Source organism: Saccopteryx bilineata, chromosome X, assembly GCF_036850765.1.
Source record: "Saccopteryx bilineata isolate mSacBil1 chromosome X, mSacBil1_pri_phased_curated, whole genome shotgun sequence".
NCBI lineage: Eukaryota > Metazoa > Chordata > Mammalia > Chiroptera > Emballonuridae > Saccopteryx > Saccopteryx bilineata.
Window position 1 is genome coordinate 95,664,596 of NC_089502.1, and position 26,750 is coordinate 95,691,345.

Genomic DNA, 26,750 nt, shown 5'->3' on the forward strand with positions numbered 1-26,750 from the left:
ACTAATTGGGAAATGATATTTTTAAACACCTGCTCAGATAAGGGCCTAATATCCAAAATATGCAAAGAACTCATAAAAGTCAACGACAAACAAACAAACAATCCAATAAAAAAATGGGAAGAGGATATGAACAGACACTTCTCCCAGGAAGAAATACAAATGGCCAACAGATATATGAAAAGATGCTCATCTTCTTTAGTTATTAGAGAAATGCAAATCAAAACTGCAATGAGATACCACCTCACACCTGTTAGACTAGCTATTATTAACAAGACAGGTAATAGCAAATGTTGGAGAGGTTGTGGAGAAAAAGGAACCCTCATCCACTGTTGGTGGAAATGTAAAGTAGTACAACCATTATGGAAGAAAGTATGGTGGTTCCTCAAAAAACTGAAAATAGAACTACCTTATGACCCAGCAATCCCTCTACTGGGTATATACCCCAAAAACTCAGAAACATTGACTTGTAAAGACACATGCAGCCCCATGTTCATTGCAGCATTGTTCACAGTGGCCAGGACATGGAAACAACCAAAAAGCCCATCAATAGATGACTGGATAAAGAAGATGTGGCACAAATACTATATGGAATACTACTCAGCCATAAGAAATGATGACATCGGATCATTTATAGCAAAATGGTGGGATCTTGACAACATTATATGGAGTGAAATAAGTAAATCAGAAAAAACCAGGAACTGCATTTTTCCATATGTAGATGGGACATAAAAGTGAGACCAAGAGACATTGATAAGAGTGTGGTGGTTACGGGGGGGAGGGGGGAGAGGAAGAGGGAAGGGGGAGGGGGAGGGGCACAAAGAGAACTAGATAGAGGGTGACAGGACAATCTGACTTTGGGTGATGGGTATGCAACATAATTGAACTTTAAGATAACCTGGACATATTATCTTTGAATATATGTATCTTGATTTACTGATGTCACCCCATTAAAAATAAATACAATAAAAAATTAAAAAATAAAAATAAATAAAAAAAAAAGAAAAAGAACTCTGGTATATATAAACATTTTTCTCTTAAAAACCTAATGGTAACCACCCACAAAAAAAGCCACTACTGAAACACACAGCTTAAAAAAGAAGAAACATCAGAAAGAACTATAGAATATCACCAAACAAAAACAATTGAAAGAAACACATAAGAGAAGAACCACAAAAGATACAGAGCTCCCAGGAAACAAAACATAAAATGGCTTATATCAAGAATCAAGCCTGACCAGGCAGTGGCATAGTGGATAGAGCTTCAGACTGGGATGCAGAGGACCCAGGTTCGAGACCCCAAAGTCGCCAGCTTGAGCATGGGCTAATCTGCTTTGAACAAAGCTCAACAGCTTGGACCCAAGGTCACTGGATCGACCAAGGGGTTACTTGGTCTGTTGAAGGCCCGCAGTCAAGGCACATATGAGAAAGCAATCAATTAACAACTAAGGTGTCGCAACGTGCAATGAAAAACTAATGATTAATGCTTCTCATCTCTCCGTTCCTGTCTCTCTGACTCAATCTCTGTCTCTGTAAAAAAGAAAAAGAAACAAAAAATTGGACAACTTAGGTGAAATGGATAAATTCCCAGAAACATAAAATGTTCCAAGACTCAATCTAGAAGAATCAGAAAACCTAAACAGACTGATTGCAAAAAATGAAATTAAGAGTTATCAAAAAACTCCCAACAACCAAAGGTCCTGGACCAGATGGCTTCACAGGTGAATTTTACCAAATATTCAAAGAAGAACTAATACCTATCCTTCTCAAGCTATTTCAAAAAATTCAAGAGGAAGAAAGACTTCTAAGCTCCTTTCATGAGACAAGCATAATCCTCATTCCAAACCCAGATAAAGACACCACAAAGAAAGAAAACTATAAACCAATATTCCTGATGAACATAGATGCTAAAATTTTCAACAAAATATTAGCAAACTGGATCCAGCAATACATTAAAAAAGTCATATATCATAATCAAGTGGGATTTATTTAGGGGAGGCAAGCAGGTACAATATTAACAAATCAATCAATGTGATTCATCACATAAACAAAAAAAGGGATCAAAATCACATGATTATATCAATAGATGTAGAAAAGCATTTGATAAAATCCAGCACCTATTTATGATAAAAATTCTCATCACAGTAAAAAAAGGGGAACATACCTCAACATAATAAAGGCCATCTAAGATAAACACACAGCCAACATCATACTCAAAGGGCAAAAATGAAAAGTAATCCCCTTAAGAGCAGTAACAAGGCAGGAGTGCCCCTTTTCATCACTCTTTTTTTTGATTTTACAGAGACAGAGAGAGGAATGGATAGGGACAGACAGACAGGAAGGGAGAGAGATGAGAAGCACCAGTTCTACACTACAGTACTTTAATTGTTCACTGATTGCTTTCTCATATGTGCCTTGACCAGGGGCCACAACAGACTGAGTGACCACCTGCTCAAGCCAGTGACCTTGGGGTCAAGCTGGTGAGACTCACTCAAACCAAATGAGCCCACGTTGAAGCTGGCGATTTTGGGGCTTTGAACCTGGATCCTCCATGTCCCAATCTGACATTCTATCCATTGCGACACTGACAGGTCAGGTTCACCACTCTTATTCAACATACTTCTGGAAGTCCTAGCCACAGCAATCAGACAAGAAGAAGAAATAAAAGGCATCCAAATTGCAAAAGAAGTAAAACTATCTCTTTTGCTGATTACATGATATTGTACATAGAAAATACTAAAGTCTTAGTTGAAAAATAAATTCAGCAAGGTGGGATGATATAAAATTAATATTCAGAAATCAGTGGCATTTTTATACACCAACAGTAAACTCTCTGAAAGAGAAATTAAGGAAAGAATCTCCTTCACTATTGAAAAAAAAGTACAAAGGAGTAAATTTAAACAAGCAGGTAAAACACTTGTACTCAGAAAATTATAAGACATTGAAAAAAGAAACCAAAGAAGATACAAACAAGTGGAAGCATATACTGTCTTCATGGACAGGAAGAATAAACATCATTAAAATGTCTACACTACCCAAAGCAATCTATAAATTCAATGCAATTCCTATCAAAATACCAATGGCATACTTCAAAAATAAAGAATAAATATTCCAAAAATTTAAATGGAACAAAAAAAAACAACCAACACAAATAGCCTCAGCAATATTGAAAATGAAGAATAATGTGGGAACCTGGACTTGTTATCTTTGAATATATGTATCCTGATTTATTGATGTCACCCCATTAAAAAAATAAAATTATAAAAAAAAAGAATAATGTGGGAGATATCACACTTCCTGATATCAAGTTATACTACAAGGTAAAACAGCTTGGTACCGCCATAAGAACAGGCATACAGATCAACAGAACAGGACAGAAAAACCAGAAATAAATCCACACTTTTATGGCTAATTGATATTTGACAAAGAAAGTAAGAGCATATAATGGAGTAAAGACAGTCTCTTTAATAAATGGTGTTGGAAAAATTGGACAGGTACATGCAAAAAAAAATGAAACTAGACCACCAACTAACACCATTCACAAAAATAAACTCAAAATGGATAAAAGACTTAAATATGAAATCATAAACATCTTGGAAGAAAACTTAAGCTGTAAACTCTCCAATATCTCTCGTAGCAATATTTTTGCCAATTTATCTCCACAGGCAAGTGAAATAAAGGACAAAATGAAGAAATGGGACTATATGAAACTAAAAAGGTTTTCCACAGCAAAACACACCATTAACAAAATAAAAAGACAACCCACACAATGTGAGAACATAATTGCCAATACGTCCAATTGTTGGAAGTAATGGTTAATAAAAATTGGTTTAAAAAAATTTGGTTAACATACACTGTTGGTGGGAATGTAAAGTAGTACAACCATTATGGAGGAAAGTATGGTGGTTCCTCAAAAAACTGCAAATAGAACTACCTTATGACCCAGCAATCCCTCTACTGGGTATATACCCCAAAACCTCAGAATCATTGATACGTAAAGACACATGTAGCCCTATGTTCATTGCAGCACTGTTCACAGTGGCCAAGACATGGAAACAACCAAAAAGCCCTTCAATAGAAGACTGGATAAAGAAGATGTGGCACATATACACTATGGAATACTACTCAGCCATAAGAAATGATGACATCAGATCATTTACAGCAAAATGGTGGGATCTTGATAACATCATACGGAGTGAAATAAGTAAATCAGAAAAAAACAAGAACTACATGATTCCATACATTGGTGGAATATAAAAACGAGACTAAGAGACATGGACAAGAGAGTGGTGGTTACCAGGGGTAGGGGGAGGGAGGACGCAGGAGGGAGGGAGGGAGAGAGTTAGGGGGAGGGGGAGGGGCACAGAGAAAACTAGACAGAGGGTGACGGAGGACAATCTGACTCTGGGTGAGGGGTATGCAACATAATTTAATGACAAGATAACCTAGACATGTTTTCTTTGAATATATGTACCCTGAAATATTAATGTCATCCCATTAACATTAATAAAAATTTATTAAAAAAATAAAATTAAATTAAATTAAAAAAATTGGTTAATAACCAAAATTTATAAAGAACTTCTAAAACTCAACACCAAGAAGGTAAAAAATGCAATTAAAAATGGGCAAAAGAATTGAATAGATCCTTTTCCAAAGAGGACATACAGATGGCCAATAGACATATGAAAAAATGTTCAACATCACTAATCATCAGAGAAATGCAAATTAAAACTACAATGAGATATCACCTCACACCTCTCAGAATGATGCTCATTAACAAATCAACACACAATAAGTGCTGGTGAAGGTATGGAGAAAAGGGAACCCTCCTGCACTGCTGGTGGGAATGTGGACTGGTCCAGCCACTGCAGAAAACAGTATGGAGTTTCCTCAAAAAATTAAAAATGGAACTGCCTTTTGACCCAGCTTTCCCATTTTTAGAAATATATTCTAAGAATACTAAATCACTGGTTTAAAAGAAGATATGCATTACCATGTTTATTGTAGCATTATTTACAATAGCCAGGATCTGGAAACATCCCAAGTGTCCATCAGTGGACGAGTGGATTAAAAAGCTGTGGTACATTTACACAATGGAATACTACATGGCTATGAAAAAGAAGGGAATCTTACCTTTTTGCAATGGCATATATGGACCTGGAGATTATTATGCTAAGTAAAATAAGCCAGGCAGAGATATCATATGATCTCACTTAAATGTGGAATCTCATGAAAAAAGTGAACTGAGGAATGGAAAAGAGGTAGAGGTGGAGTCACAAGGAGCAGAGGGACAGCTGTCAGAGGGAAGGAGGATGAGGTGATGGGATCAGAGAAGGTGAAAATATTAGTAATATTATATATACATGACACATAGACATAGACACAGATAATAGGACAGCAAATCCCAGAGGGAAGGGGGAAGGAGTTAGGGGGAGGGGAGAAAAGGGGGTGTAATGGAGACAAGAGGGTGGGGATGAGGGAGTTATATTGAGAGGGACATTTGAATCCATATTAACACAATAAATTAAAATTAATAAAAATTTTAAAAAGGAAACAAGAGAGGGATCCCAAGTAAAAAACCTAATATCACATCTTAAGGAACTAGAAAAAGAAAAGCAACCCAGAGTAAGCAGAAGAAAGAAAATAGTAAATTTTAGAGCAGAACTAAATGAAATAGAGAACAAAGAAAAACTATAGGAAAAGTTAATACAACAAAGAGCTGATTTTTTGAAAAGATTAATTAAATTGACAAACTCCTGGCTAGACTCACTAAGGAAAGAAAAGCTTCATATAAACAAAATCTGAAATAAAAGAGGAGAAATGACCATAGACATCATAGATATACAAAGGATCACAGTAGAATATCATGAAAGATTATATGCCACCAAATTCAACAGCCTAGAGGAAATGGATAAATGCCTAGAGCTATACAATCTTCCTAGACTGAGTAACAAAGAAGTGGAAAACCTAAATAGACCTATAAGAAAGGAGAGAATATAAACAACTATCAAAAACCTTCCTCAAAATGAAAATCCAGGACCAGATGGCTATAGTGAATTCTACCAAACATTCAAAGAAAATTTGGTACCTATCCTTCTCAAAGTCTTTCAAAAAATAGAAGAAGAAACAATACTCCCCAATATATTTTGTGAAGCCAATATAACCTTGATACCAAAACCTGAGAAAGACAACACACACAAAAAAGAAAACTACAGACCAATATCTCTAATGAGTGCAGATGCAAAAATTCTAAACAAAGTACTAGCAATTCAACTACAACAACACATTAAAAAATAATATATCACGATCAAGTGGCATTCATTTCAGGAGCACAAGGATGGTTTATCATATGGAAATTGATCAAAGTAATACACCATATCAACAAAACAAAAAAACAAAAACCATATGATCTTATTAATAGATTCTCAAAAGACATTAGATAAGATACAATATCTCTTTATGTTTAAAGCACTCAATAAAATCAGAATAAAAGGAAAGTGCTTCAACATAATAAAGACCATATATGATAAATCATCAGCTAATATCATACTAAATGGTAAAAAACTGAAGGCTTTTCATATAAAAGTGGGAATAAAACAAGGCTGCCTACTCTCTCCACTCTTATTCAACACAGTACTGAATTTTGTCCAAAGCAATTTAGGGAAAAGAAAGAACTAAAAGGCAAAATAAACTCAAACAATTACTTTTACAATTGCATCAAAAAATAAAATACCAAGAAATAAACTTAACAAAGGATTTGAAATATCTGTATACTAAAAACTACAAAGCATCATTGAAATAAATTGAAAAAGACACAATGAAATGGAAAAAAATTCCATGTTAAGGGATCAGAAGAATCAACATAGTTAAAATGGACATATTACCTAAAGCAATATACAAATTTAATTCAATAACCATTAATATCCTAATGTCATTTTTTTAAAGAGTAGAAGAAAAAAATCACTGGGTTTGTATAGAAGCATAAAATACCTCAAATAGGCCTGACCAGTGGTGGCGCAGTGGATAAAGCATCAACCTGGAAATGCTGAGGTCGCCGGTTCAAAACCCTGGGCTTGCCTGGTCAAGGCACATATGGGAGTTGATGCTTCCAGCTCCTCCCCCCCTTCTCTCTCTCTGTCTCTCCTCTCTCTCTCTCTCTCTCTCTCTCTCTCTTTCTCTCTGTCTCTCCCTCTCCTCTCTAAAATGAATAAATAAAATACCTCAAATAGCCAAAGCAATCTTTAGAAAAAAGAATGAAGCCAGAGGTATCACACTGCCTGACTTCAACTTATACTACAGAGCCACGATAATCAAAACAGCATGTTATTGGCAAAAGAACAAATAGACAGACCAATGGAACAGAATTGAAAGCCCAGAAATAAGACCACATATGTATGGATAAACGATCTTTGGCAACAGAGCCAAAAACACACAATGCAGGAAAGAAAGGCTCTTCAATAATTGGTTCTGAGAAAATTGGAATGCCACATGCAAAATAATGAAACTTGACTATGCTATACCGTGTCCTCATGCACAAAATTTAATTCAACATAAATCAAACACCAAAGTATAAAATCTCAAACAATAAATTACACAGAAGAAAACTGAGGCACTAAACTTATGGACCATGGCCATAGAGAACATTTTTTTAAAGACTTTATTGATTTTAGAGAGCAGATCAAAAGAGATAAAGGTGAAAAGGGAGTGGGAGGAATCAACTCATAGTGGTTTCTTCTTGTACATGACTTGATTGAGCAAATGCCCAGGGTTTGGAACTGATGACCTCAGCATCCCTGGCCGATGCTTGATCCACTGCACCACCATAAGTCAGGCCATAGAGAACATTTTCATGAATTTGACCCCAACAGCAAGGGAAGTAAAGGCAAAAATAAATGAATGAGACTATATCAAACAAAAAAGCTTCTGCATAGGTCTCTGGCCTGATAGCTCAGATAGAGCATAACCCCAAAGCTCAGAAGTTGTCAGTTCAGTCCCCAGTCAGGGCACATACAAGAAGTAGATTGATACTTTTTCTTGTCTCTCTTTTCCTCTATCTCTAAAATCAATACAATAAACCTTTTTTAAAATAAATAAAAATTAAAGAAAAAGCTTCTGCACAGCAAAAGAAACTGACAACAAAACAAAATGTCAGCCAACCAAATGGAAGATAATATATACAAACAACAGCTCTAATTAGGACATAATAGCCAAAATACATATAAAGAACTCACAAAACTCAGCAACAAACAAGCAAACAATTAAAAAATAGGGAGAGGAAATGAACAGACACTTCTTCCAAGAAGACATAAAAATGGACAACAAATATTTAAAAAGATGCTCATCTTCACTAGTTATTTGAGAAATGCAAATCAAAACCACAATGAGATACCACCTCACACCTGTTAGATTGGCTATTATCAACAAGACAGGTAATAACAAGTGTTGGAGAGGCTGTGGAGAAAAAGGAACCCTCATTTACTGCTGGTGGGAATGTAAACTGGTACAGCCATTATGGAAGAAAGTATGGTGGTTCCTCAAAAAATTAAAAATAGAACTATTACATGACCCAGCAATCTTTCTACTGAGTATCTACCAAGAAAACTTGAAACATTGGTACATAAAGACACATGCACCCCCATGTTTATTGCAGCATTGTTCACAGGGGCCAACACATGAAAACAACCTAAGTGTCCCTCGATAGAGGATTGGATAAAGAAGAAGTGGTACATATATACAATGGAATACTACTCAGCCATAAGAAATGATGACATATTGCCATTTATGACAACATGGATGGACTTTGAGAACGTTATACTGAGTGAAATAAGTAAATCAGAAAAAGCTAAGAACTGTATTATTTCACACATAGATAGGATATAAAACTGAGACTCATGGACATAGATAAAAGTCAAGTGATTACCATGTAGAGGGGCTTAGGGGAAGGGAAGAAGGGGGAGGGAGTTGGGAACTAAAAAGAACAAATATACTGTGACAGACAATGATTTGACGTTGGGTGATGGGTGCACAACATAATCAAACAGCTCTAATGCTATAGAATTGTTTACATTAAACCTATGTACTTTTATTGATCAATGTCACTCCTTTAAATTTAATTTTCTAAATAAAATTATAAAAAAAACATTTTATAACTTCTGTATGAAAAAGACACAAAGAAAATGACATAAACTACAGGATTTTTTTAGTTTTCACCTTTTAAATATACATACTGAAATATGTATGACTAAAATGATATGATATCTGCAACTTTCTTCAAAATAACTCAGGAAGCAAAAGGATAAATTAGTGGGGGGTGGAGTGAAGGCTGGAAGCAAGTTGGGTATAAATTAAATAAGATTGACCAAGAGTTGATAATTGTTAAAGTTAGGTAATGGATACACAAAGGTTTATTATACTATTTTCTTTAGTTTGGTATAATTTGAAATTCTTCATTAAAAGATGTTCTAAAAAGAGATAAGGGGAAAAATAGATGATACTTAAAAACAAAGTCAAGACACATCATGTAAGAGTGTTTTTGTAACACATAATTTATAAAATATTGGTTATCTCAACACATAAAGAACACCACTGTATCAATAAGAAAATGACAATCTACCCATTAAAACAATGGCCAAACATTTGAATAGGCAATTCACAGAGGAAGAAACCCAAATGGGCAATGATTGTGAAATATGTTCAAAGATCAACTGCCCTTATAATCAGGAAAATGTAATTTAAATATTATTTTACACACAGTGAACTGGCAAAAAATTAACAAACATAATTCTGAAAATACTAAGTGATGCTGAATATCCAAACCTGTAAGAGCCTTCAGATGAGTAGTTTGGAAAGCACATTGACCATACATTAACACAGTTGATTATGTATCTACTCAATAACCCAAGATTCTATGTGTCCACATACATGCTGAAGACACTCTCCCACAAGTGCCCAAGTAAATATGTATATGTGTTTACTGTAACTGGGAAAAAAGTGGAAATAAATTTCTCTTTCATCAATTTAAAGATCAATAAATAAATGCCAACAATAGTAATTTTTTGGTTGATTCATATATTATGAGAATGATGCACACAGACTTTAAGATTCTGATTTTCTTTAGTAGTGAAAAGAGGATGTTGATGCAAGAAACATCCAGACCTGTAGAAATGTTTTTATCCGTTTGAGACAAGCTGAAGACAACTGCTGAGAAGCAAATCTCAATAGACTGAGAAAATGCTTTGGAGAATGGTAATCTTGCACCTTATTTTTTTAATTCATTTTTAGAGAGGAGAGAGAGAGACAAGAGAGAGACAGAGAGAGAGAAGGGGGGAGGAGCTGGAAGCATCAACTCCCATATGTGCCTTGACCAGGCAAGCCTAGGGTTTCGAACTGGCGACCTCAGCATTTCCAGGTCGATGATTTATCCACTGCTCCACCACAGGTCGCACCTTATTTTATACATTAGAATAAATAGAAGAGATCTAAGGAGGATTATGTAAAATCCAATGGTGATAAATTAAGGTGGGGATAAAAAAAAGTGGTAAATCTCTGGGAATAAATAAAAGGTAAAATACAAACACTTCTTTTATATTGTTGGGTATAAGATAGTTAATAATGAACATTTACAGCACGTAGAGATGGTATTTTGGGAACAAGATAACAATGAGGGGTTCTGTAGTCTGTGCTCTAGTTCTGTGGGTGGCCCAGAGGGGTCTGGAAAAGGAAATTATTCTGACATTTTAATGGTATGTTACTTTAGATGAAAAAAAGACCACAACCAAAACAAAACAAAACAAAAAAACAATAGACTCACTTAAAGTGAAGATTGACGTTTGTCAAGGAAACTACAAGCCTAAGACAGGACTACCCACCATGACCGTTTTTAATTAGGAATTTTTATGTTCAGACCATCCTATATGGTTACATTTGGTCTCTGAGTTTGTAAGGCCCACCATGCAGACCTCCACTGAGCTTGTCAAGTTTAATGGCCCCTTTTCTATCCACAAGGGTAAGGGAAAAGGATAAAACTTTAGCTACAGAAGAAATTTTATTTTACTTTATTTTATTTTATTTTATTTATTTTATAGAATAAAGTCACCAAGGCCAATGTTAATGTCTGTTCTCTTGTGGTAAAGGATATGAAAGTGTTCATTATTCTCTGTCTTTTTGTATGTTTTTACATTTCTGTAATAAAATGTTTTAAAACCAACATATCTTTACCTTTTTTTATTTGTACCATGCCAAATGATAAGAGGGACCAGATCATTTTGTCTTGTCTCCTGTAAAATATCTATTTTGGGCCCTGGCCGGTTGGCTCAGTGGTAGAGTGTTGGCCTGGCGTGCAGAAGTCCCTGGTTCAATTCCCGGCCAGGGCACACAGGAGGGGTGCCCATCTGCCTCTCCACCCCTCCCCCTCTCCTTCTTCTCTGTTTCTCTCTTCCCCTCCCACAGCGAGACTCCATTGGAGCAAAGATGGCCCGGGCGCTGGGGATGGCTCCTTGGCCTCTGCCCCAGGCGCTAGAGTGGCTCTGGTCACAGCAGAGTGACGCCCTGGAGGGGCAGAGCATCGCCCCCTGGTGGGCGTGCCAGGTGGATCCCGGTCGGTCGGGCGCATGCCGGAGTCTGTCTGACTGTCTCTCCCCGTTTCCAGCTTCAGAAAAATACCAAAAAATAAATAAATAAATAACTATTTTGGCATACCTTAAATAAGGCTAAAATCAGACACAGCTAGAACACTTGAACATAGTTAAATATTCATTTAAAATAATTCATTTGGAAAAATGCAGCTATGGGCAATATTTACCTTATCTTAATGTAAACATTTGGCTTGGCATTTATAAGAGCTTAGAGCTCCATGAATGTGTAATTATAAAACACTTTCAGAGTTTCTGGTCTAGTTTAACATCTGAGCAGGTGAGACATTTTCTCAACAAACAGACCACAAAAGAAAATATGGATGTGAAGCACAGGGTGACTCAGGTGTGGAGGCTTCTACTTTCCTAGGGAAAATGCATTTTATTATTGCCCATTGCAAGTTCTAAGACATTTTAATGTTATCTTAGTGTTCCTTTTGAGCATTGTCTTGCTTTTGTGTTAATTTAAGAAACAATTCATTACAAGGAAACACCCATGGTGATTACTGGAGCCCCAATATCATGTCTTAAGAATCCTAGGGCTATAGACAGAAATCCCCGAGAAAGCAGGCCTCCAATGCAATTATACTGTATAAACCAGCATCCTCAAATACCTTCATTATGTTTTCCCTCAGTCGGTAAAAGATTTCTCCCCCACTGTCCTCTCATGCATAAACATGCCCCGCCCCCCAAGTTTGACTTAATCAAACTTGGGCTTTGCAGTATCAGGATCAAAGAACAAATGGTTAGGTCATGAAAACATTATGTAGCATCCCAAGGATGTGTCACTTTTTTGTCAGCAGAGTTTTCCCCAAGAGCTCAAACCTCGTTACCGGTTTAGTGGGGTTGCTATAAAGCATAAAATACACAATGGATTAAAAAGGTAAGAAATGAATCACGGATTTTTTTTTTGTTCTTCAGAATTAAAGCTCTAAATTAAATGAGGAAGACAAATGCAGCACAATCTCTGAATTATCATTATTTTTTATGTATCATTTCAGCACTCACTGTTGCCTTATCTCCTGGAGGTTGAAACTGACAAAGAGGCTGAATAACTTCCTGTTAAGTCAAGAAGATTGAAACTCGAATGTTTGGAACAGCCATTCTATAAAATATGTTTGTTTTTATTGCTTTTAGCTTTTGTTCAGTAGACTATCTTGTTAATTCGATAAAAAATTTATGAAGGGGAATAAGTAATGAGTAAGCTTCTTTAAGCTCTTTGGATGAAAGATGCTATATATAAAATCAAAATATACTATGTTGCATTATTATCTTATTTCATAAACTCTGCAGCATAAAAAGCTGCAAATAAAATCCTTCAATGGTTTCAAAAGTATAAACATTGTTTTTCTGATCCTGAAAACAGATCTCAGGATTTTTGTGAAAGTGGCAACCCCTATTTTTTGTTGCTGTTCAAGTTTTGTATGCTCAGAGGCAGATATTGACAGGTAAAGTTTAGAGTTGTGTGGATGGAGTGCATGCATGTGTGTGTATGTGTAAGGGCACTCAGATGAGAAATGGATCATACATAGAGTGAATCAGACATTTGATTAAATATCAGTTTATGGTCCATATTTATTTCTGGCTGCTAGTGTGTATTGCTACTTGGAAATTGGTATATTGGTTTTCTTTGTTTGTTTGTTTTTTAATAGACATTTCATTAGGCTAATTTTCAGGGTCCAAAAGTTAAAAAATATTTTGTGCCTTGTCATCTTGTGACATCACCGAAATTTATATGGCATGCTCCAGAATTAAATCATTCAACAAAGATAAATTGAATGCTTTTATGGAATTCTCACATTATAATTCCAAGCTATGTTTGGTAAATTAGGAATTTTAATACAAATTTAATATCCTGATGGTATTCAAGAGGTGATGGAGGCAATGCATTTGTGAGTCAAAAGTTAAGTGACACCTGACCAGGCAGTGGTGCAGTGGATAGAGCATCGGACTGGGATGCCGAGGACCCAGGTTCGAGACCCTGAGGTCGCCAGCTTGAGTGCGGGCTCATCTGGTTTGAGCAAAAGCTCACCAGCTTGAACCCAAGGTTGCTGGCTCGAGCAAGTGGTTACTCGGTCTGCTGAAGGCCCGCGATCAAGGCACATATGAGAAAGCTGTCAATGAACAACTAAGGTGTCACAATGCACAACGAAAAACTAATGATTGATGCTTTGCATCTCTCTGTTCCTTTCTGTCTGTCCCTGTCTATCCCTCTCTCTGATTCTCTCTGTCTCTGTAAAAAAAAAAAAAAAAAAAAAAGTTAAATGACTCCAAGGACGTTAGTGTATGTCAAAAAGTGCAAGTAAGTAATATGAGGAATAAAGGCTATGTATTCAGAAGCAGAAGTGAAGAAACTGCCAAAGAATCCAGGGTAAATGGTAGAGCAGAATCATCAATTGGTGGGACAGAGATAGTGAGAGTTGAGAGTCTGGCTGGAACAGAGTTTTCTGGAAGAGAATAGGCGATAGTACATCCCATTGAAATATCGTCATAAATAGTTCTCCATTTTCTCCCTCAATTATAATTATTCTCATTATTTTCCATTAAGCTCTCTTCCATTTTCAGTTTTTATTCTCAATTTATGTCTAAAAATATGAATATGCATACTGCCCAGGATGGAGATACACAGTTGGTCTTGCTTTTCCAATAATGTAATTGTTGGAAACAAAAGAATAGGTGGTGATATGCAATCTTGGTTGATAATGAAAATGTTTTAAATATTTTATTTTATTTTATTTTACATGGGATTTTTTTCCCTAACTCTTCTTCATCCAACTCATGACACTGTTAGCATCTCTGGAAAACACCTTATATTTTTGTTATATCTTTTTCTAAGTTTGTCCATTTTAACAGTCCGGATCTGCTGTCAGCAGTTTTGAAACTTTGATTTAAAACAAAATCAAACAGATTTGTAAAAATAAGAACCCTCATACATTGCTGGTGAGAATGTAAAATGGTGTTACTGCTGTGGAAAACAGTTTGGTGGTTCCTCAAAATGTTACACATAAAGTTACCCTATGACCCAGCAATTCCACTTAGTTATATACCCAAGAGAAATGAAAACATATGTCTACACAAAAACTTGTACACAAATGTTCATAGAAACATTCCTAGTAGCCTAGAAAAAAGCAGAAATAACTCAAATGTCTATCAACTGATGAATAGATAAAAAATGCATATCCATGCAATATAAATTTTTAATTTTTAAAAATTTTATTTTTCAATTGCAGTTTACATTCAATATTATTTTTTGTTCATTTCAGGTGTACAGCATAGTGGTTAGACAACCATATACTTTAAAAAGACATCTCCCATGTATTTCAGGTAGTCAACTGTCACCAGTTATAACAATATACTGACTACATTTTTCATGCTGTACTTTACATTCCTGTGACTATTTTGTAACTACTACTTGTACTTCTTAATCCCTTTACCTTTTTCACCCAGTTCTTTAAGCTCCCTCCCATCTGGCAAACAGCCTATTCTTATATCTACAAATCTGTTTCTATTTTGTTTGTTGGTTTATTTTTTTCTTCAGACTTATTTCACTAGCATAATACCTTCTAGGTCCATCCATGCTGTCTTAAAATTTTCAGTCTTTTTTATGGCTAATATTCTATTATATATATCTACCACAACTTTTCTATCCATTCATTTATTGATGGGCACTTGGGTTGCTTCCATATCTTGGCTATAAGCAATAGAATATTATTCAGCCCCAGATGGGCAGAGCTTTACCCCCTGGTGGGCATGCTGGGTGGATGCCTGGTTGGGCACATGCAGGAGTCTGTCTCTCTGCCTCCCTGCTTCTCACTTCAGAAAAATACAAATATATATATATATATATATATATATATATATACACACACACACACACACACACACACACACACACATATATCTGTATATCAAGATAGATAGATGATAGATAGATAGATAGATAGATAGATAGATAGATAGATAGATAGATAATAGATAGATAAAAGTTTAAAAAAATGATTTGAATAGTGACAGTATTATTGGAATGAGCCTCTGGATTCTCATCAGACACAATATCAGGGACTTTACATAGATTACTCCAATAAATTCTTTCAATAGTTCAGAAAAAAAAATTAGTTCCATTTTACTGATAAGGTCAGAGAAGCCAACAACATGCCCAAGTAAATCCAAGTGTCCTGAGGCAGGGCTAGTCTTTCGGTCTCCAACCTGCTGATTCTCTATGGGATCAATTCTGTTATAAATGCTCTCATCTTTGTTTTAAAAGTTAGTCATTTTTCTTTACTTTCAGAGTGTTTTATAATTATATTTCCTAATTATATTTGTTGTGTAAATGTACAAGCTTAAAACTGGGCCACGTCTTCCTCAAATATATGGGACACTTCTGCTTTTCTAAGCTTCTTTTCTTATCTCCTCATTTCAGATATAAATCTACATCTTAAGTATAACCTGGCAAGAGTTGAGTGCAACACTTCTCTTTTATAATAACACCAAGAATTTCACATTTACCCTGTGTCAAAATTATCACAAATCCAGAGTCAGTGGAATCCAAATTAATGAGGGCTTGCTATGTTTCTTCTGGGAGCTGCTTGGAAGACCCCCCCTGTCAAACACAATCTAGGTTGACGCCTTATCCACTGCGCCACCACAGGTCAGGCACAAACACAATCTAATGCTGTTTTTCAACTCATAAAATTAGAAAAACATAACTTAAGGGAGCAAGACCAAAGAAAGGTATTAGGAGGATAATGTCAAAACCTGTAATAAAATTTAAACCATGGATATAGCTAGGGGAACTGTTCATCCATGAATGAGCATATTAGTGTAAATTAATTAAATAAATTAATGAGGTCTATTAATTGGCTTGATTCCTGTAATCTGGTAAAATGCAAACAGTATCTTCTTTTTATTGGCTTATGGACTACCTGAATGAATACCACCAGAACCTTTGAAAAAGCGGGCTTGACTTAAAAATAAGACAATACTTTAAATCTTTTAGGAGAGTCACATTGAGGGTTGCTTAACCACTTGGCTTAGAGTTGTGGGTTCCTGGAATTAGTAAGAGTAATAGTAATAGTGAATACTTACATAGTACTATATATGTGTCAAGTACTGTTCTAAGTTGACTCACTTCATCTTCATAGTTGTGCAAGATATTATCATTACCACCACTTTACAGGTGAAAAGATCAAGACATAGGTATGTTAAGCATTTTGCCCAGAGTCACACAGCCAGTAAGTAGTGAAACCAAAATTTAATTGTCTTCTAAATAATTACACTACCCAACCTTTCTTTATCTTATGCTGCGTGTAGTGTGAAGTAGCATGGCAGATAGAACAGGGCTGGTAGCTAAGGACAGGCTCTTTTCCATATGCCAGAAAGATTTTGCGCAACAATCTATTTGGAAAAATAAAAGTGTAAATCTTCAAACACAGATGATTGAAATGATTTGCCTTCTAATGAGAGAAAAAGAGAGAGAGAGAAACTAAGCCTTTTTCTCCCTTGCTAATTGATTCCTTTTGTGGTCAATTTCATTATTGTTCCTATCTCATCCTCCCTCCCTATCTTCATACCCCTTGCTGTGTAACTTTGTGGTTCTCTCACTAGAGATGAAATCGATTTTTCCACTCCTTGAATTCAGTCTCAGCCAAGTGATTCAGTTTGGCGGAAGGGATATTAGCAAAAGTGATGCAAGCAGTGTCTTGAAATGTGCTTGCACAGCGAGGTTGGTTTCCTTTAACTGGCCACAACAGGGGAGCCATCAGGTCCAAGGAAGGTGGAGCAGACCTCTGAGCCAAACCCAGCTGAGCCCAGCCTGAGATGTGTGAGTGAAAAGAAATGATTGTTTAAGCCACTGGATTTTCAGGTGCTTTGTTTCACAGTAAGATTGTGGCAATAACCAATGGATAACTCGCTCCATTTTCTAAAATTTTAAGTACCAATTCCTCCCACTCATGAGCACACTATGACACATTCACCTACATTTAATTACAAGAAAATACAGCCATTTCCCCCTCTTTTATTACCTTTCTCCTTAATATGGCTTTATATCCCTACACTCATCTTTTTTTTTTATTCCATCTTAGCACTTCTTACAGACTTCCACCTAATCCACAATTGCCTCTGTGATGGGATTGGTGACACTCTGATCCTGGAGCCACAACTGATCACCATGTCTCTCTGTTCTTATGCACACTGTGATATTATTGGGTTTGGTTGGTTGGTTTGTTTTAATTTTTAGTAAAAGGCTAATGATTTATTTGATCTGAAGTGAAACAAATATCACAAATTTATTTTATCTTTTCAAAACTTTAATATATCAGGAATATTTTTCATTATCAATAGGTGCTTTACCTCCTCTCCCCTTACCTAGGCTCAACATGTAGCCCCTTACCCAGGCTCAACATGGAGCCCATTGGACCACAGATCTCCCTTCAGAACCTTTAACTCAGAACTCAGTTGGGAGCAGGAACAGATAGAGCAAAATGACTCCTAAATTCCCAAGGACCCAGGGTGTCAGGAAGTCCCCATTCCCTCTGGGTCTTCTCTGGAACCCAGCAATAGGCTCTATGTCTATAGAAGCCACTTTGTAGAAAACTCCCATCTGTCTCCCAGGAGCTTTGAGAGTGAGTATTGTTTGTACTCTCCTCCTTGAACATTTCACCTAGGTTTGTTTATGAAGCCTTATACCCATCCTTTCACAGTGTTTCCCTTTACAAGTGAGAAAATGAGCTTAAAAGTCAGGGCACTGGGTCACACAAGTTAATTAACGCTGGGATTTGGATCTGCTGCTTTTAGGAGTTCCAGTTAGTTGGAGGTGGGGAATGATTCACTTGTACTTTTTCTATTCAAAACTCATTTTAAGCCTGGTCATATTAAATGTTTCAACTATCATTGTATGTAATCCCTATAATTCTAGGTATTATTCCTACTTGCTAATGAGTAAACTGGGGCACAGAAACAGTCAATACTAGCAAAGTTAGGTTTGGGTCCAGGGCCCCTTACCAAAAACCTCAACTAGCCAGGTTGAACTTTAGGTAACCGGGAGCTGACTTTCCACGTGAGCAATCCTGATTGATATCTTACCTCCATCCGACCCTGGGGATCCTGACAGTTAGTCATCCCTCTCATCACTTAACTGAACATTCTTTACTAGGTCAGCACCACCTTCCCTCTCCAATTGCTTAACCACCACAGGTAACAGAAGATTTCCCCCTGCAGTGAGAAATACAGTCAAACTCAGTCTTACATACAATGAGGCTTTTCATCCTCTTGCTGCTGAAGCCACTAGGGTCTCAGCCCATCTGTTCACAGATGCATAAATAAACATAAAATGTGCAGGGCCTTGTGCATCCCTCCTTTGGTGATCTAACAATAAGGCGACCAACATTTTTACAATGAAAAGGAGGACAAAAATAAATTGAAGAAAACAGTATCATAAATAAAAGAAACATTTTATTCATTGCAACAATAATACACCATGATATGATAAATGAATAATAAAAAACATTTGTAATATTTTATATTGTCTATGCTTACATGCCTATTAATTTTTAATAAAAATTGTAAGAAAAAAGTACTCATTTAGATACAAATACGTCACGTCACATGCAATGGATCAACTCTGCATCGAATGAATACGAACATTTACAGATTATTCTTCCAATATCAAAAAGGAGGACATGTAGGAGGACACTTTTCAAGGGAGGATGGAACTTACAAAAGAAGGACTGTCCTCCCTAAAGGAGGACAATTGGTCACCTCACTAATAAGCACCCAGCTAGAAAATGTGGAAGCCAGGACTGAAATCCTCATTTTACAGCCATGTTGCAAAGGCAAAGTTCTTCACCTCTCCTCACCCAATGAAAACTCTAAGGTCAGAACTAAAAATCTTTAATGAGAGCCTTGAACAAGGTAAACAAAGTAGATGACGCCCCTGAAAGGGCTTAACTTCTGCACAGTCACAGTCAGCCTTGGGATCCTTGTCCCAGACAAAGGTTCTGTTGTGAAGCTGAAACAGGGATCCCTAGGGGCTTAGGACCTTCAGACATTCTGATAGCAGCTGTTAAATCCCAGGCAGACTACCTCTGACAACAGCATCCCAGGTGCCCTTGTCCAACCCTAGCTGGAAGGAGGCAGAGGAAGTCATTGGTTCAAGGTTCTGGGCATCAGCGTGCATGAAGCAAAGGGGGGAGACAGAGTGTGAGAGCACAGGGGTGTTTGGCCTTGGCCACCTTCCAAGATGCCGTTTGTAAAGCCAGTAGCCATGGCCACTATCACAGCCACCTGGCCTGTGCAAGTTCGCGTTTGATTCAGACAGACAATAATGAAACAGTGGAGCCAAGAACTGGTGGGCTGTTACCTTTAATCCTAGCTCGCACCTGGCAGGCAAGAAATACACACAGTGGGAAAACACTTCCCTTTCCATTTAGGGCTCCCAAAGTCACTGACTCATCTGAGTGTTCCTAGTATCAAAGGCCCCACCAGCCTTATTCACCTCTGTTCCCCATCTCCTTCTCTCTGCACAAACTGGCTTCTCCTTCAGCACTCTGCCATCTTGGCTACCTCTCCTCTGCAATACTAATGGCAGGAACTGAACAAGTGAGAGCCCCCAGTCTGCTTCATTTTATAGTGTAGAAAATTAAAGCCTTTGAGCCAATATATGAATAAGGAAGTCTCTGATACAAAGCCACTAATCTGAGGTATAAATGGGATTCCTCATAAGAGTGCACCACCCCTTTTCATGCAACAGTCAAGGGTGTGGGGAAAAGCTTAGTTTTGAGAAGCTCTTAGTATTAGAAGGATGTTGAAAAGATCTTAGTATTAAAAGGGTGGAAAAGGCTAAGTCTTTTTTTTTTTTTTTTTAAATAATTTTATTTTTTTAATGGGGTGACATCAATAAATCAGGATACATATATTCAAAGATAACAAGACCAGGGTATCTTGTCGTTCAATTATGATGCATACCCGTCACCCAAAGTCAGATTGTCCTCTGTCACCTTCTATCTTGTTTTCTTTGTGCCCCTCCCCCTCCCCCTTTCCCTCTCCCATTCCCCCCTCCCCCCCGTAACCACCACACTCTTATCAATGTCTCTTAGTTTCACTTTTATGTCCCACCTACGTATGGAATAATGCAGTTCCTGGTTTTTTCTGATTTACTTATTTCGCTTCGTATCATGTTATCTAGATCCCACCATTTTGCTGTAAATGTTCCGATGTCATCATTTCTTATGGCTGAGTAGTATTCCATAGTGTATATGTGCCACATCTTCTTTATTCAGTCATCTATTGACGGGCTTTTTGGTTGTTTCCATGTCCTGGCCACTGTGAACAATGCTGCAATAAACATGGGGCTGCATGTGTCTTTACGTATCAATGTTTCTGAGTTTTTGGGGTATATACCCAGTAGAGGGATTGCTGGGTCATAAGGTAGTTCTATTTTCAGTTTTTTGAGGAACCACCATACTTTCTTCCATAATGGTTGTACTACTTTACATTCCCACCAACAGTGTATGAGGGTTCCTTTTTCTCCACAGCCTCTCCAACATTTGCTATTACCTGTCTTGCTAATAATAGCTAATCGAACAGGTGTGAGGTGGTATCTCATTGCTGTTTTGATTTGCATTTCTCTAATAAGGCTAAGTCTTATAACTAAGCCTTAGGCTATAAGGACCTTGCCAGCTTACAGCCTGTCTCCCACACCCAATGCAAACTATAAGCGAGCAAACATATACATCATATTTACAAACTTATTTGACCAACACCATTCATTTGGGCCACAGCTGCAGGAGAGAAGTCCACTCCCAGCATGTCCACAGGTTGCAGGCATTCAATATAGAAGTCTGTACACAAGCTCGAGGTCCCACAGCCTATGTCTAACACCAGCAATAGACAGGCAGCCTGGGCCCCCTACAGCAGTGGCAGTAGAAGCCCCTGGACTTCTTCATACCCAAAGAACCAGTCTTAGTTGGGGACACCGACCAGATGGAGCTAGGCACAGAGCTCATCTGTTGGGTAAATGTTGTAGTAATATAATGTTATAGAAATTAAATATATAGAAATATAAAAAACAAAAATATGGAAGATACATAAAAGTAATTAAAATATAATATTAAAAATAATTAAGAAAATTAAATAAAATTATGCCATCTGGATAAGAATTAATATAGTGGGAGACATGATAAACAGATTCTGATTTTCGAGCTGCGCCCAGTTAGTGTGTGTGTGTGCAGTTATACATAGATAAGAAGTGGCTTGGTGTCATAACGTTGTAAGGTAACGTAAATAAGAACATCTTAAAAAGTGGTTTGACATAAACATTTCAGTAGATTAACATAAAAGGGGTTCCCTGCGAGGAACTCCCAAAAAGGTGGTGTTTGAGGTGATAATCCTGTAGATTGACACCTGTTAGAAGGCGTTGACCAGAAAAGGTACTAAAGCTGAGGGGCCTCCTGCTGCAGTAGTCACGTAGACTCCAATGTTGATATGGACTCTCTCCACACCTATCTGAGCTCTGACCAAGGACAGCCAAGAGGAACATGCCAACGGGGTCCCCTTAAGCTGTACCCAGGCACGCCAAAAGGATTTGTGAGAAATAAATTGCCTGTGTGATTATTGCAACTAACTCTTTGTTGATCTCATGCTTTTCCTCCGGTGGCAGTTAGTGTCAGCACTTATCAGTAACATCCTCATAGCCACCTCAAAAGTAGTCTCGAAGAGGCTGCCAGCCTGCTCATAAGCAGGTGTCCCGCTGAACGGGGAAGTTGAATCAGGGATGCCTGATCAACGTAGAACTTGGGCTCTACTGGGATAGTAAACAAGTGTTTTTAGGTTTGCTTGCTTGTGTTGGGGCAGCACCATGTGTGTATAGTCCATGGAAGGCTGTGGGTGCTTGCCCTCAGGGCAGCAGATTGCAAATTGCAGATTGCCTTCTTGCTTGGGAGGGTCCATTGTTTGCTATTTGCTGGAGAAGGGTTTTTTCCCCCAGCCTGCTTTGGGCTGAGGAGTGCAGAGAGAGAGAGAGAGAGGGAGAGAGAGAGAGAGCTGAGGAGTTTGGGAGCCCTGAGATTTCCTCCCAGCATGTTTGGCTAGGGACTGCTGAGGCTGGTGGGGGCCTATGAGTCCAGAAGAGTCTAGAGAGAAAAAGGGAAGCGGTCTTCCCTGCCTGTTTGCTCATTTGCCGTTAGGAGACTTAAATAAACAAAACAGTCCACCATTTTCTGACTTCACAGTTCCTTTATCGTCTGCTTAAATCCAATGAGAACCTGCATCTACATGACCATGGTCACGGGCTTTACATCATCCCAGAGGCAGCAGTCTACTAGGCAATTCCTGGCCAGGGAGCCAGTGGACTAGAGTGGAAGTCATGTAATCCAGCGCTGAGTTCCATTAAACCACTGCAAAAACAATGCAATGTAGCCCATTAAGGCACGGTGCATCCCTGCAGCCATGGTCCCCATGGAGGGTTCCACACAGTGTGGCCGTGGGGAGATGTTGGCAAAGTCATCCAGAGAACCTGCTGAGCAATGTTGAAATGTCGCCTGCTCTGTTGCAAAAGCCTACTACAGTAAGAATGTCTCTTATTGGTTGCAACCAGAAGTGGAAGAGGTGGGACATATGACAACTCTGGCTCCTGGAGCCAGCTTCACAGACTCCGTTCCCCATCCTCCAAAAGCTTTATTGGTTGAAATAATCCAAACAAGTATGTTTAGGAGAAAAATTCAGAGGTCAGTGTTCAAAAACTAAGAGCTCACCAATTCTCTAAGGTTATGAAGTGCTCCTAAGGGACCGTAAGTGATTTCCAACAGGTCAGGATTTATTCAATTATCTACTACCCGTCCCTTTTCAGTAAATGTGCCTATAGCTGTCATTTATGTTTTGGTGGAAACTTATGTCACTCTCTAACAGAATATTATACTTAAGTCACTCTTCCAAAAGAATTTATATTTAAATAATTTCAAACACACTCAGAAAAGCTGCAAGAATATTACAGTGAAATCCCAAACTTCCTTCACACATCCAGCAATTAATATTTTGCTACATTTGCTTTATTATTGTTCTTATTTTTCTTGTTCTTTTTCTCTATATTTTTCTTGAACCATTTGAGAATAAGTTGCAGATTTCATGCCCTTTTACCCTTTAATTCTTCAGTGTGCATTGTGTAAGAACAGTGACATTCTCTTACATGCTCACAGCTAAAGTATTTAAATCATAAAATTTAATGTTGATGTAATACTATAGTCTGATATCCAATCTGTGTTCGAATTTTGCCAATTGTCCCAATAGTATCCTTTAAGATATTTCCTCTGGATTTCCTGAATCCAACTCAGGATCACAAATTATAATTAATTGGTATGTCTATTTAGTTTTTTATCGAGAACAGCCCTTTAGCCTTTCTTTGCCATTTGTGACATCATGGTATTAGAATTGTACAGGCCTGTTATTTCCTAGAATGTCTTTCAATTTAGTATTATCTGAGATTTCTTCATGGTTTGATTCAGGTTTTGCATTTTTAGCAGGAATACTACATAGGTGTCATTTACATTTTAAAATCTATTTCTAATTGTGATGAAGACAATATGTAATAATTATATTATATTAAAGACTATCAGCTGAAGAATTATTTTTGAGGGAGGAAAGAGTGAGCCTATATTTGAAGCCAGTATTATTTCTCTGTGGTATAGTCATTGTGATATAAAAAAATAGTATAGTTTAATAAGAGCATACTATAATTTCTTTCATGAAGTAGTCACAGGAAGATTTGGCTTAATATAAAAAACTTCCTAAATTTTAAAGCTGTACAAAGATGTCTTTAATTTTGTTAATCCTTAAACTTTAAAAATGTCTGGTGGGGAAGGCAAAGAGCTCTTTTAGGTATCAGACAAGGAGTGGACTAGATGACCACTAAGGTACTTTCTGACCCTGGTATGTGTTCCACGAAGGCTGATATCTGCATTCACTCTAGCTTTCTAATTGCTGGCAAGACATAACTCTGAATCAATGGGAAAGTTTTTAGTACATCAAGAATCTCATATCATATGAAAAGATGCTCAATTTTGCTCAAAATTAATAAAAATTAAGACTGTGTTGTATACCATCTTTTACCTATGAGATTCGCAAAAATCTAAAAGTATAATAACACAATGTGTTGGTGAGGATATGGGGAAATAGTCTTACATATTACTGATAAGAATACAAATTGGTATATAACTCCTTTGGAAAGCAATTTAGAAACAAATACCAAAATATATATTTATTTTCCCTTCAATGAGCTATTAAATGTTGGGGAATTTATTCTACAGCTATATTACACACATGAAAATAATGTAAGCACAGGTTACTCAATGCAGTACTGTTTGTAACTGCAAAGGACTGAAAAAATGGAAATATCTGTCAGTAGAAAATTGATGAAATAAATGTTTCATTGCCAATCAATAGAATATCATGCAGATGTAAAAAAAACGGAGTGGTAAGGGGGAAACAGTCTATGTACTGATTTAGTAAGAACTCTAAAATATATTCAGTGGAAAAAATGCAATAGTTTTATTTCTTTTAATTTTTAAATTTTATTTAAAAAATTAACACGGAGACACTTATTAATAAGAGGACATAGGTTTCAGGTAAATATTTCTATTAGCATTTGAACTGTTGATTATCTTGTATACCCATCACCCAAAGTCAAATCATTTTCCGTCACTTTATATTTGTCCCTCTGTATACCCTTCCTCCCCCTACCCCAACTCCCTCCCCCACATTTCCTTCCCCTGCTAACTACTTTGTTCTTATCTATGTCCATGAGTCTCAGTTTATATCCAACCTATGTGTGAAATCATATAGTTCTTATCTTCTTCTAATTTACTTATTTCACTCATTATATTGTTCTCAAGGTCCATCCATGTTGTTGTGAATGGCAATATGTCATCATTTCTTATGGCTGAGTAGTATTCCATTGTATATATGTACCATATCTTCTTTATCCAATCCTCTATCGAGGGACACTTTGGTGTTTCCATGTCTTGGCCACCATGAATTATGCTTCGATGAACATGGGGGTGCATGTGTCTTTACATACCAATGCCTTGGGGTTTTGGAGGTAGATACCCAGTAAAGGGATTGCTAGGTCATATGGTAATTCCATTCTTAATTTTTTGAGGAAGCACCATACTCTCTTCCATAATGGTTGTACTAATCAGCATTCCCACCAGCAGAGAATGAGGGTTCCTTTTTTACCACAGTCTCTCCAGCACTTGTTATTACCTGTCTTGTTAATAGCCAACCTAACAGGTGTGAAGTGATATCTCATTGTAGTTTCGATTTGCATTTCTCAAATAGCTAGTGAAGATGAGCATCTTTTCATATATCTCTTGGCCATTTGTATGTTATCTTGGAAGACATGTCTATCCAGGTACTCTCTCCATTTTTTAATTGGCTTCCTTGCTTGTTTGTTGCTGAGATTTGTGAATTCTTTATATATTTCGGCTGTTAATCCTGTATCGGAGTTGTTGTTTGCAAATGTCATCTCCCACTTAATTGGCTGTCTTTTTGTTTTGTTGTTTTTTTATTTTTTGGTGTGCAGAAGCTTTTTATTTTTATATAATCCCATTTATTTATTTTTGCCTTTACTTCCCTTACCATTGGGGTCAAATTCATAAATTGTTCTCTACAGCCAAGGTCCATGAGCTTAGTACCTATGTTTTTTTCTATGTAATTTATTGTTTCAGATCTTATATTTAGGTCTTCGATCCATTTTGAATTCATGTTTGTGCAGGGGGACAAACTGTAGTCAGGTTTCATTCTTTTGCATATGGCTTTCCAATTTTCCCAGCACCAATTATTGAAAAGGCTTTCTTTTCTCTATTGTGTGTTTTTGGCTCCTTTGTCAAAGATTATTCACCCATATTTATATGGTTTTATTTCTGGCTCTCGATTCTGTTCTACTGATCTGTATGTCTGTTTTTCTGCCAATGCCATGCTGCTTTGATTATTGTGGCTTCAAATTAATATAATTTGAAGTCAGGTAGTGTGATACCTCCAGCTTCATTCTTTCTTCTCAGGATTGCTTTGGCTATTTAGGACTTTTATAGCTCCATAAAAACCTGATGATTTTTTGCTCTGTTTGTTTTAAAAA

At 37.0% G+C, this 26,750-nt stretch overlaps 1 pseudogene; it reads right to left on the bottom strand.

The window, feature by feature from the left end:
* Positions 1 to 19,516: 19,516 nt before the first annotated feature.
* Positions 19,517 to 26,750, bottom strand: part of LOC136317732 (citrate synthase-lysine N-methyltransferase CSKMT, mitochondrial-like) — a 43,129-nt pseudogene continuing 35,895 nt past the window's right edge.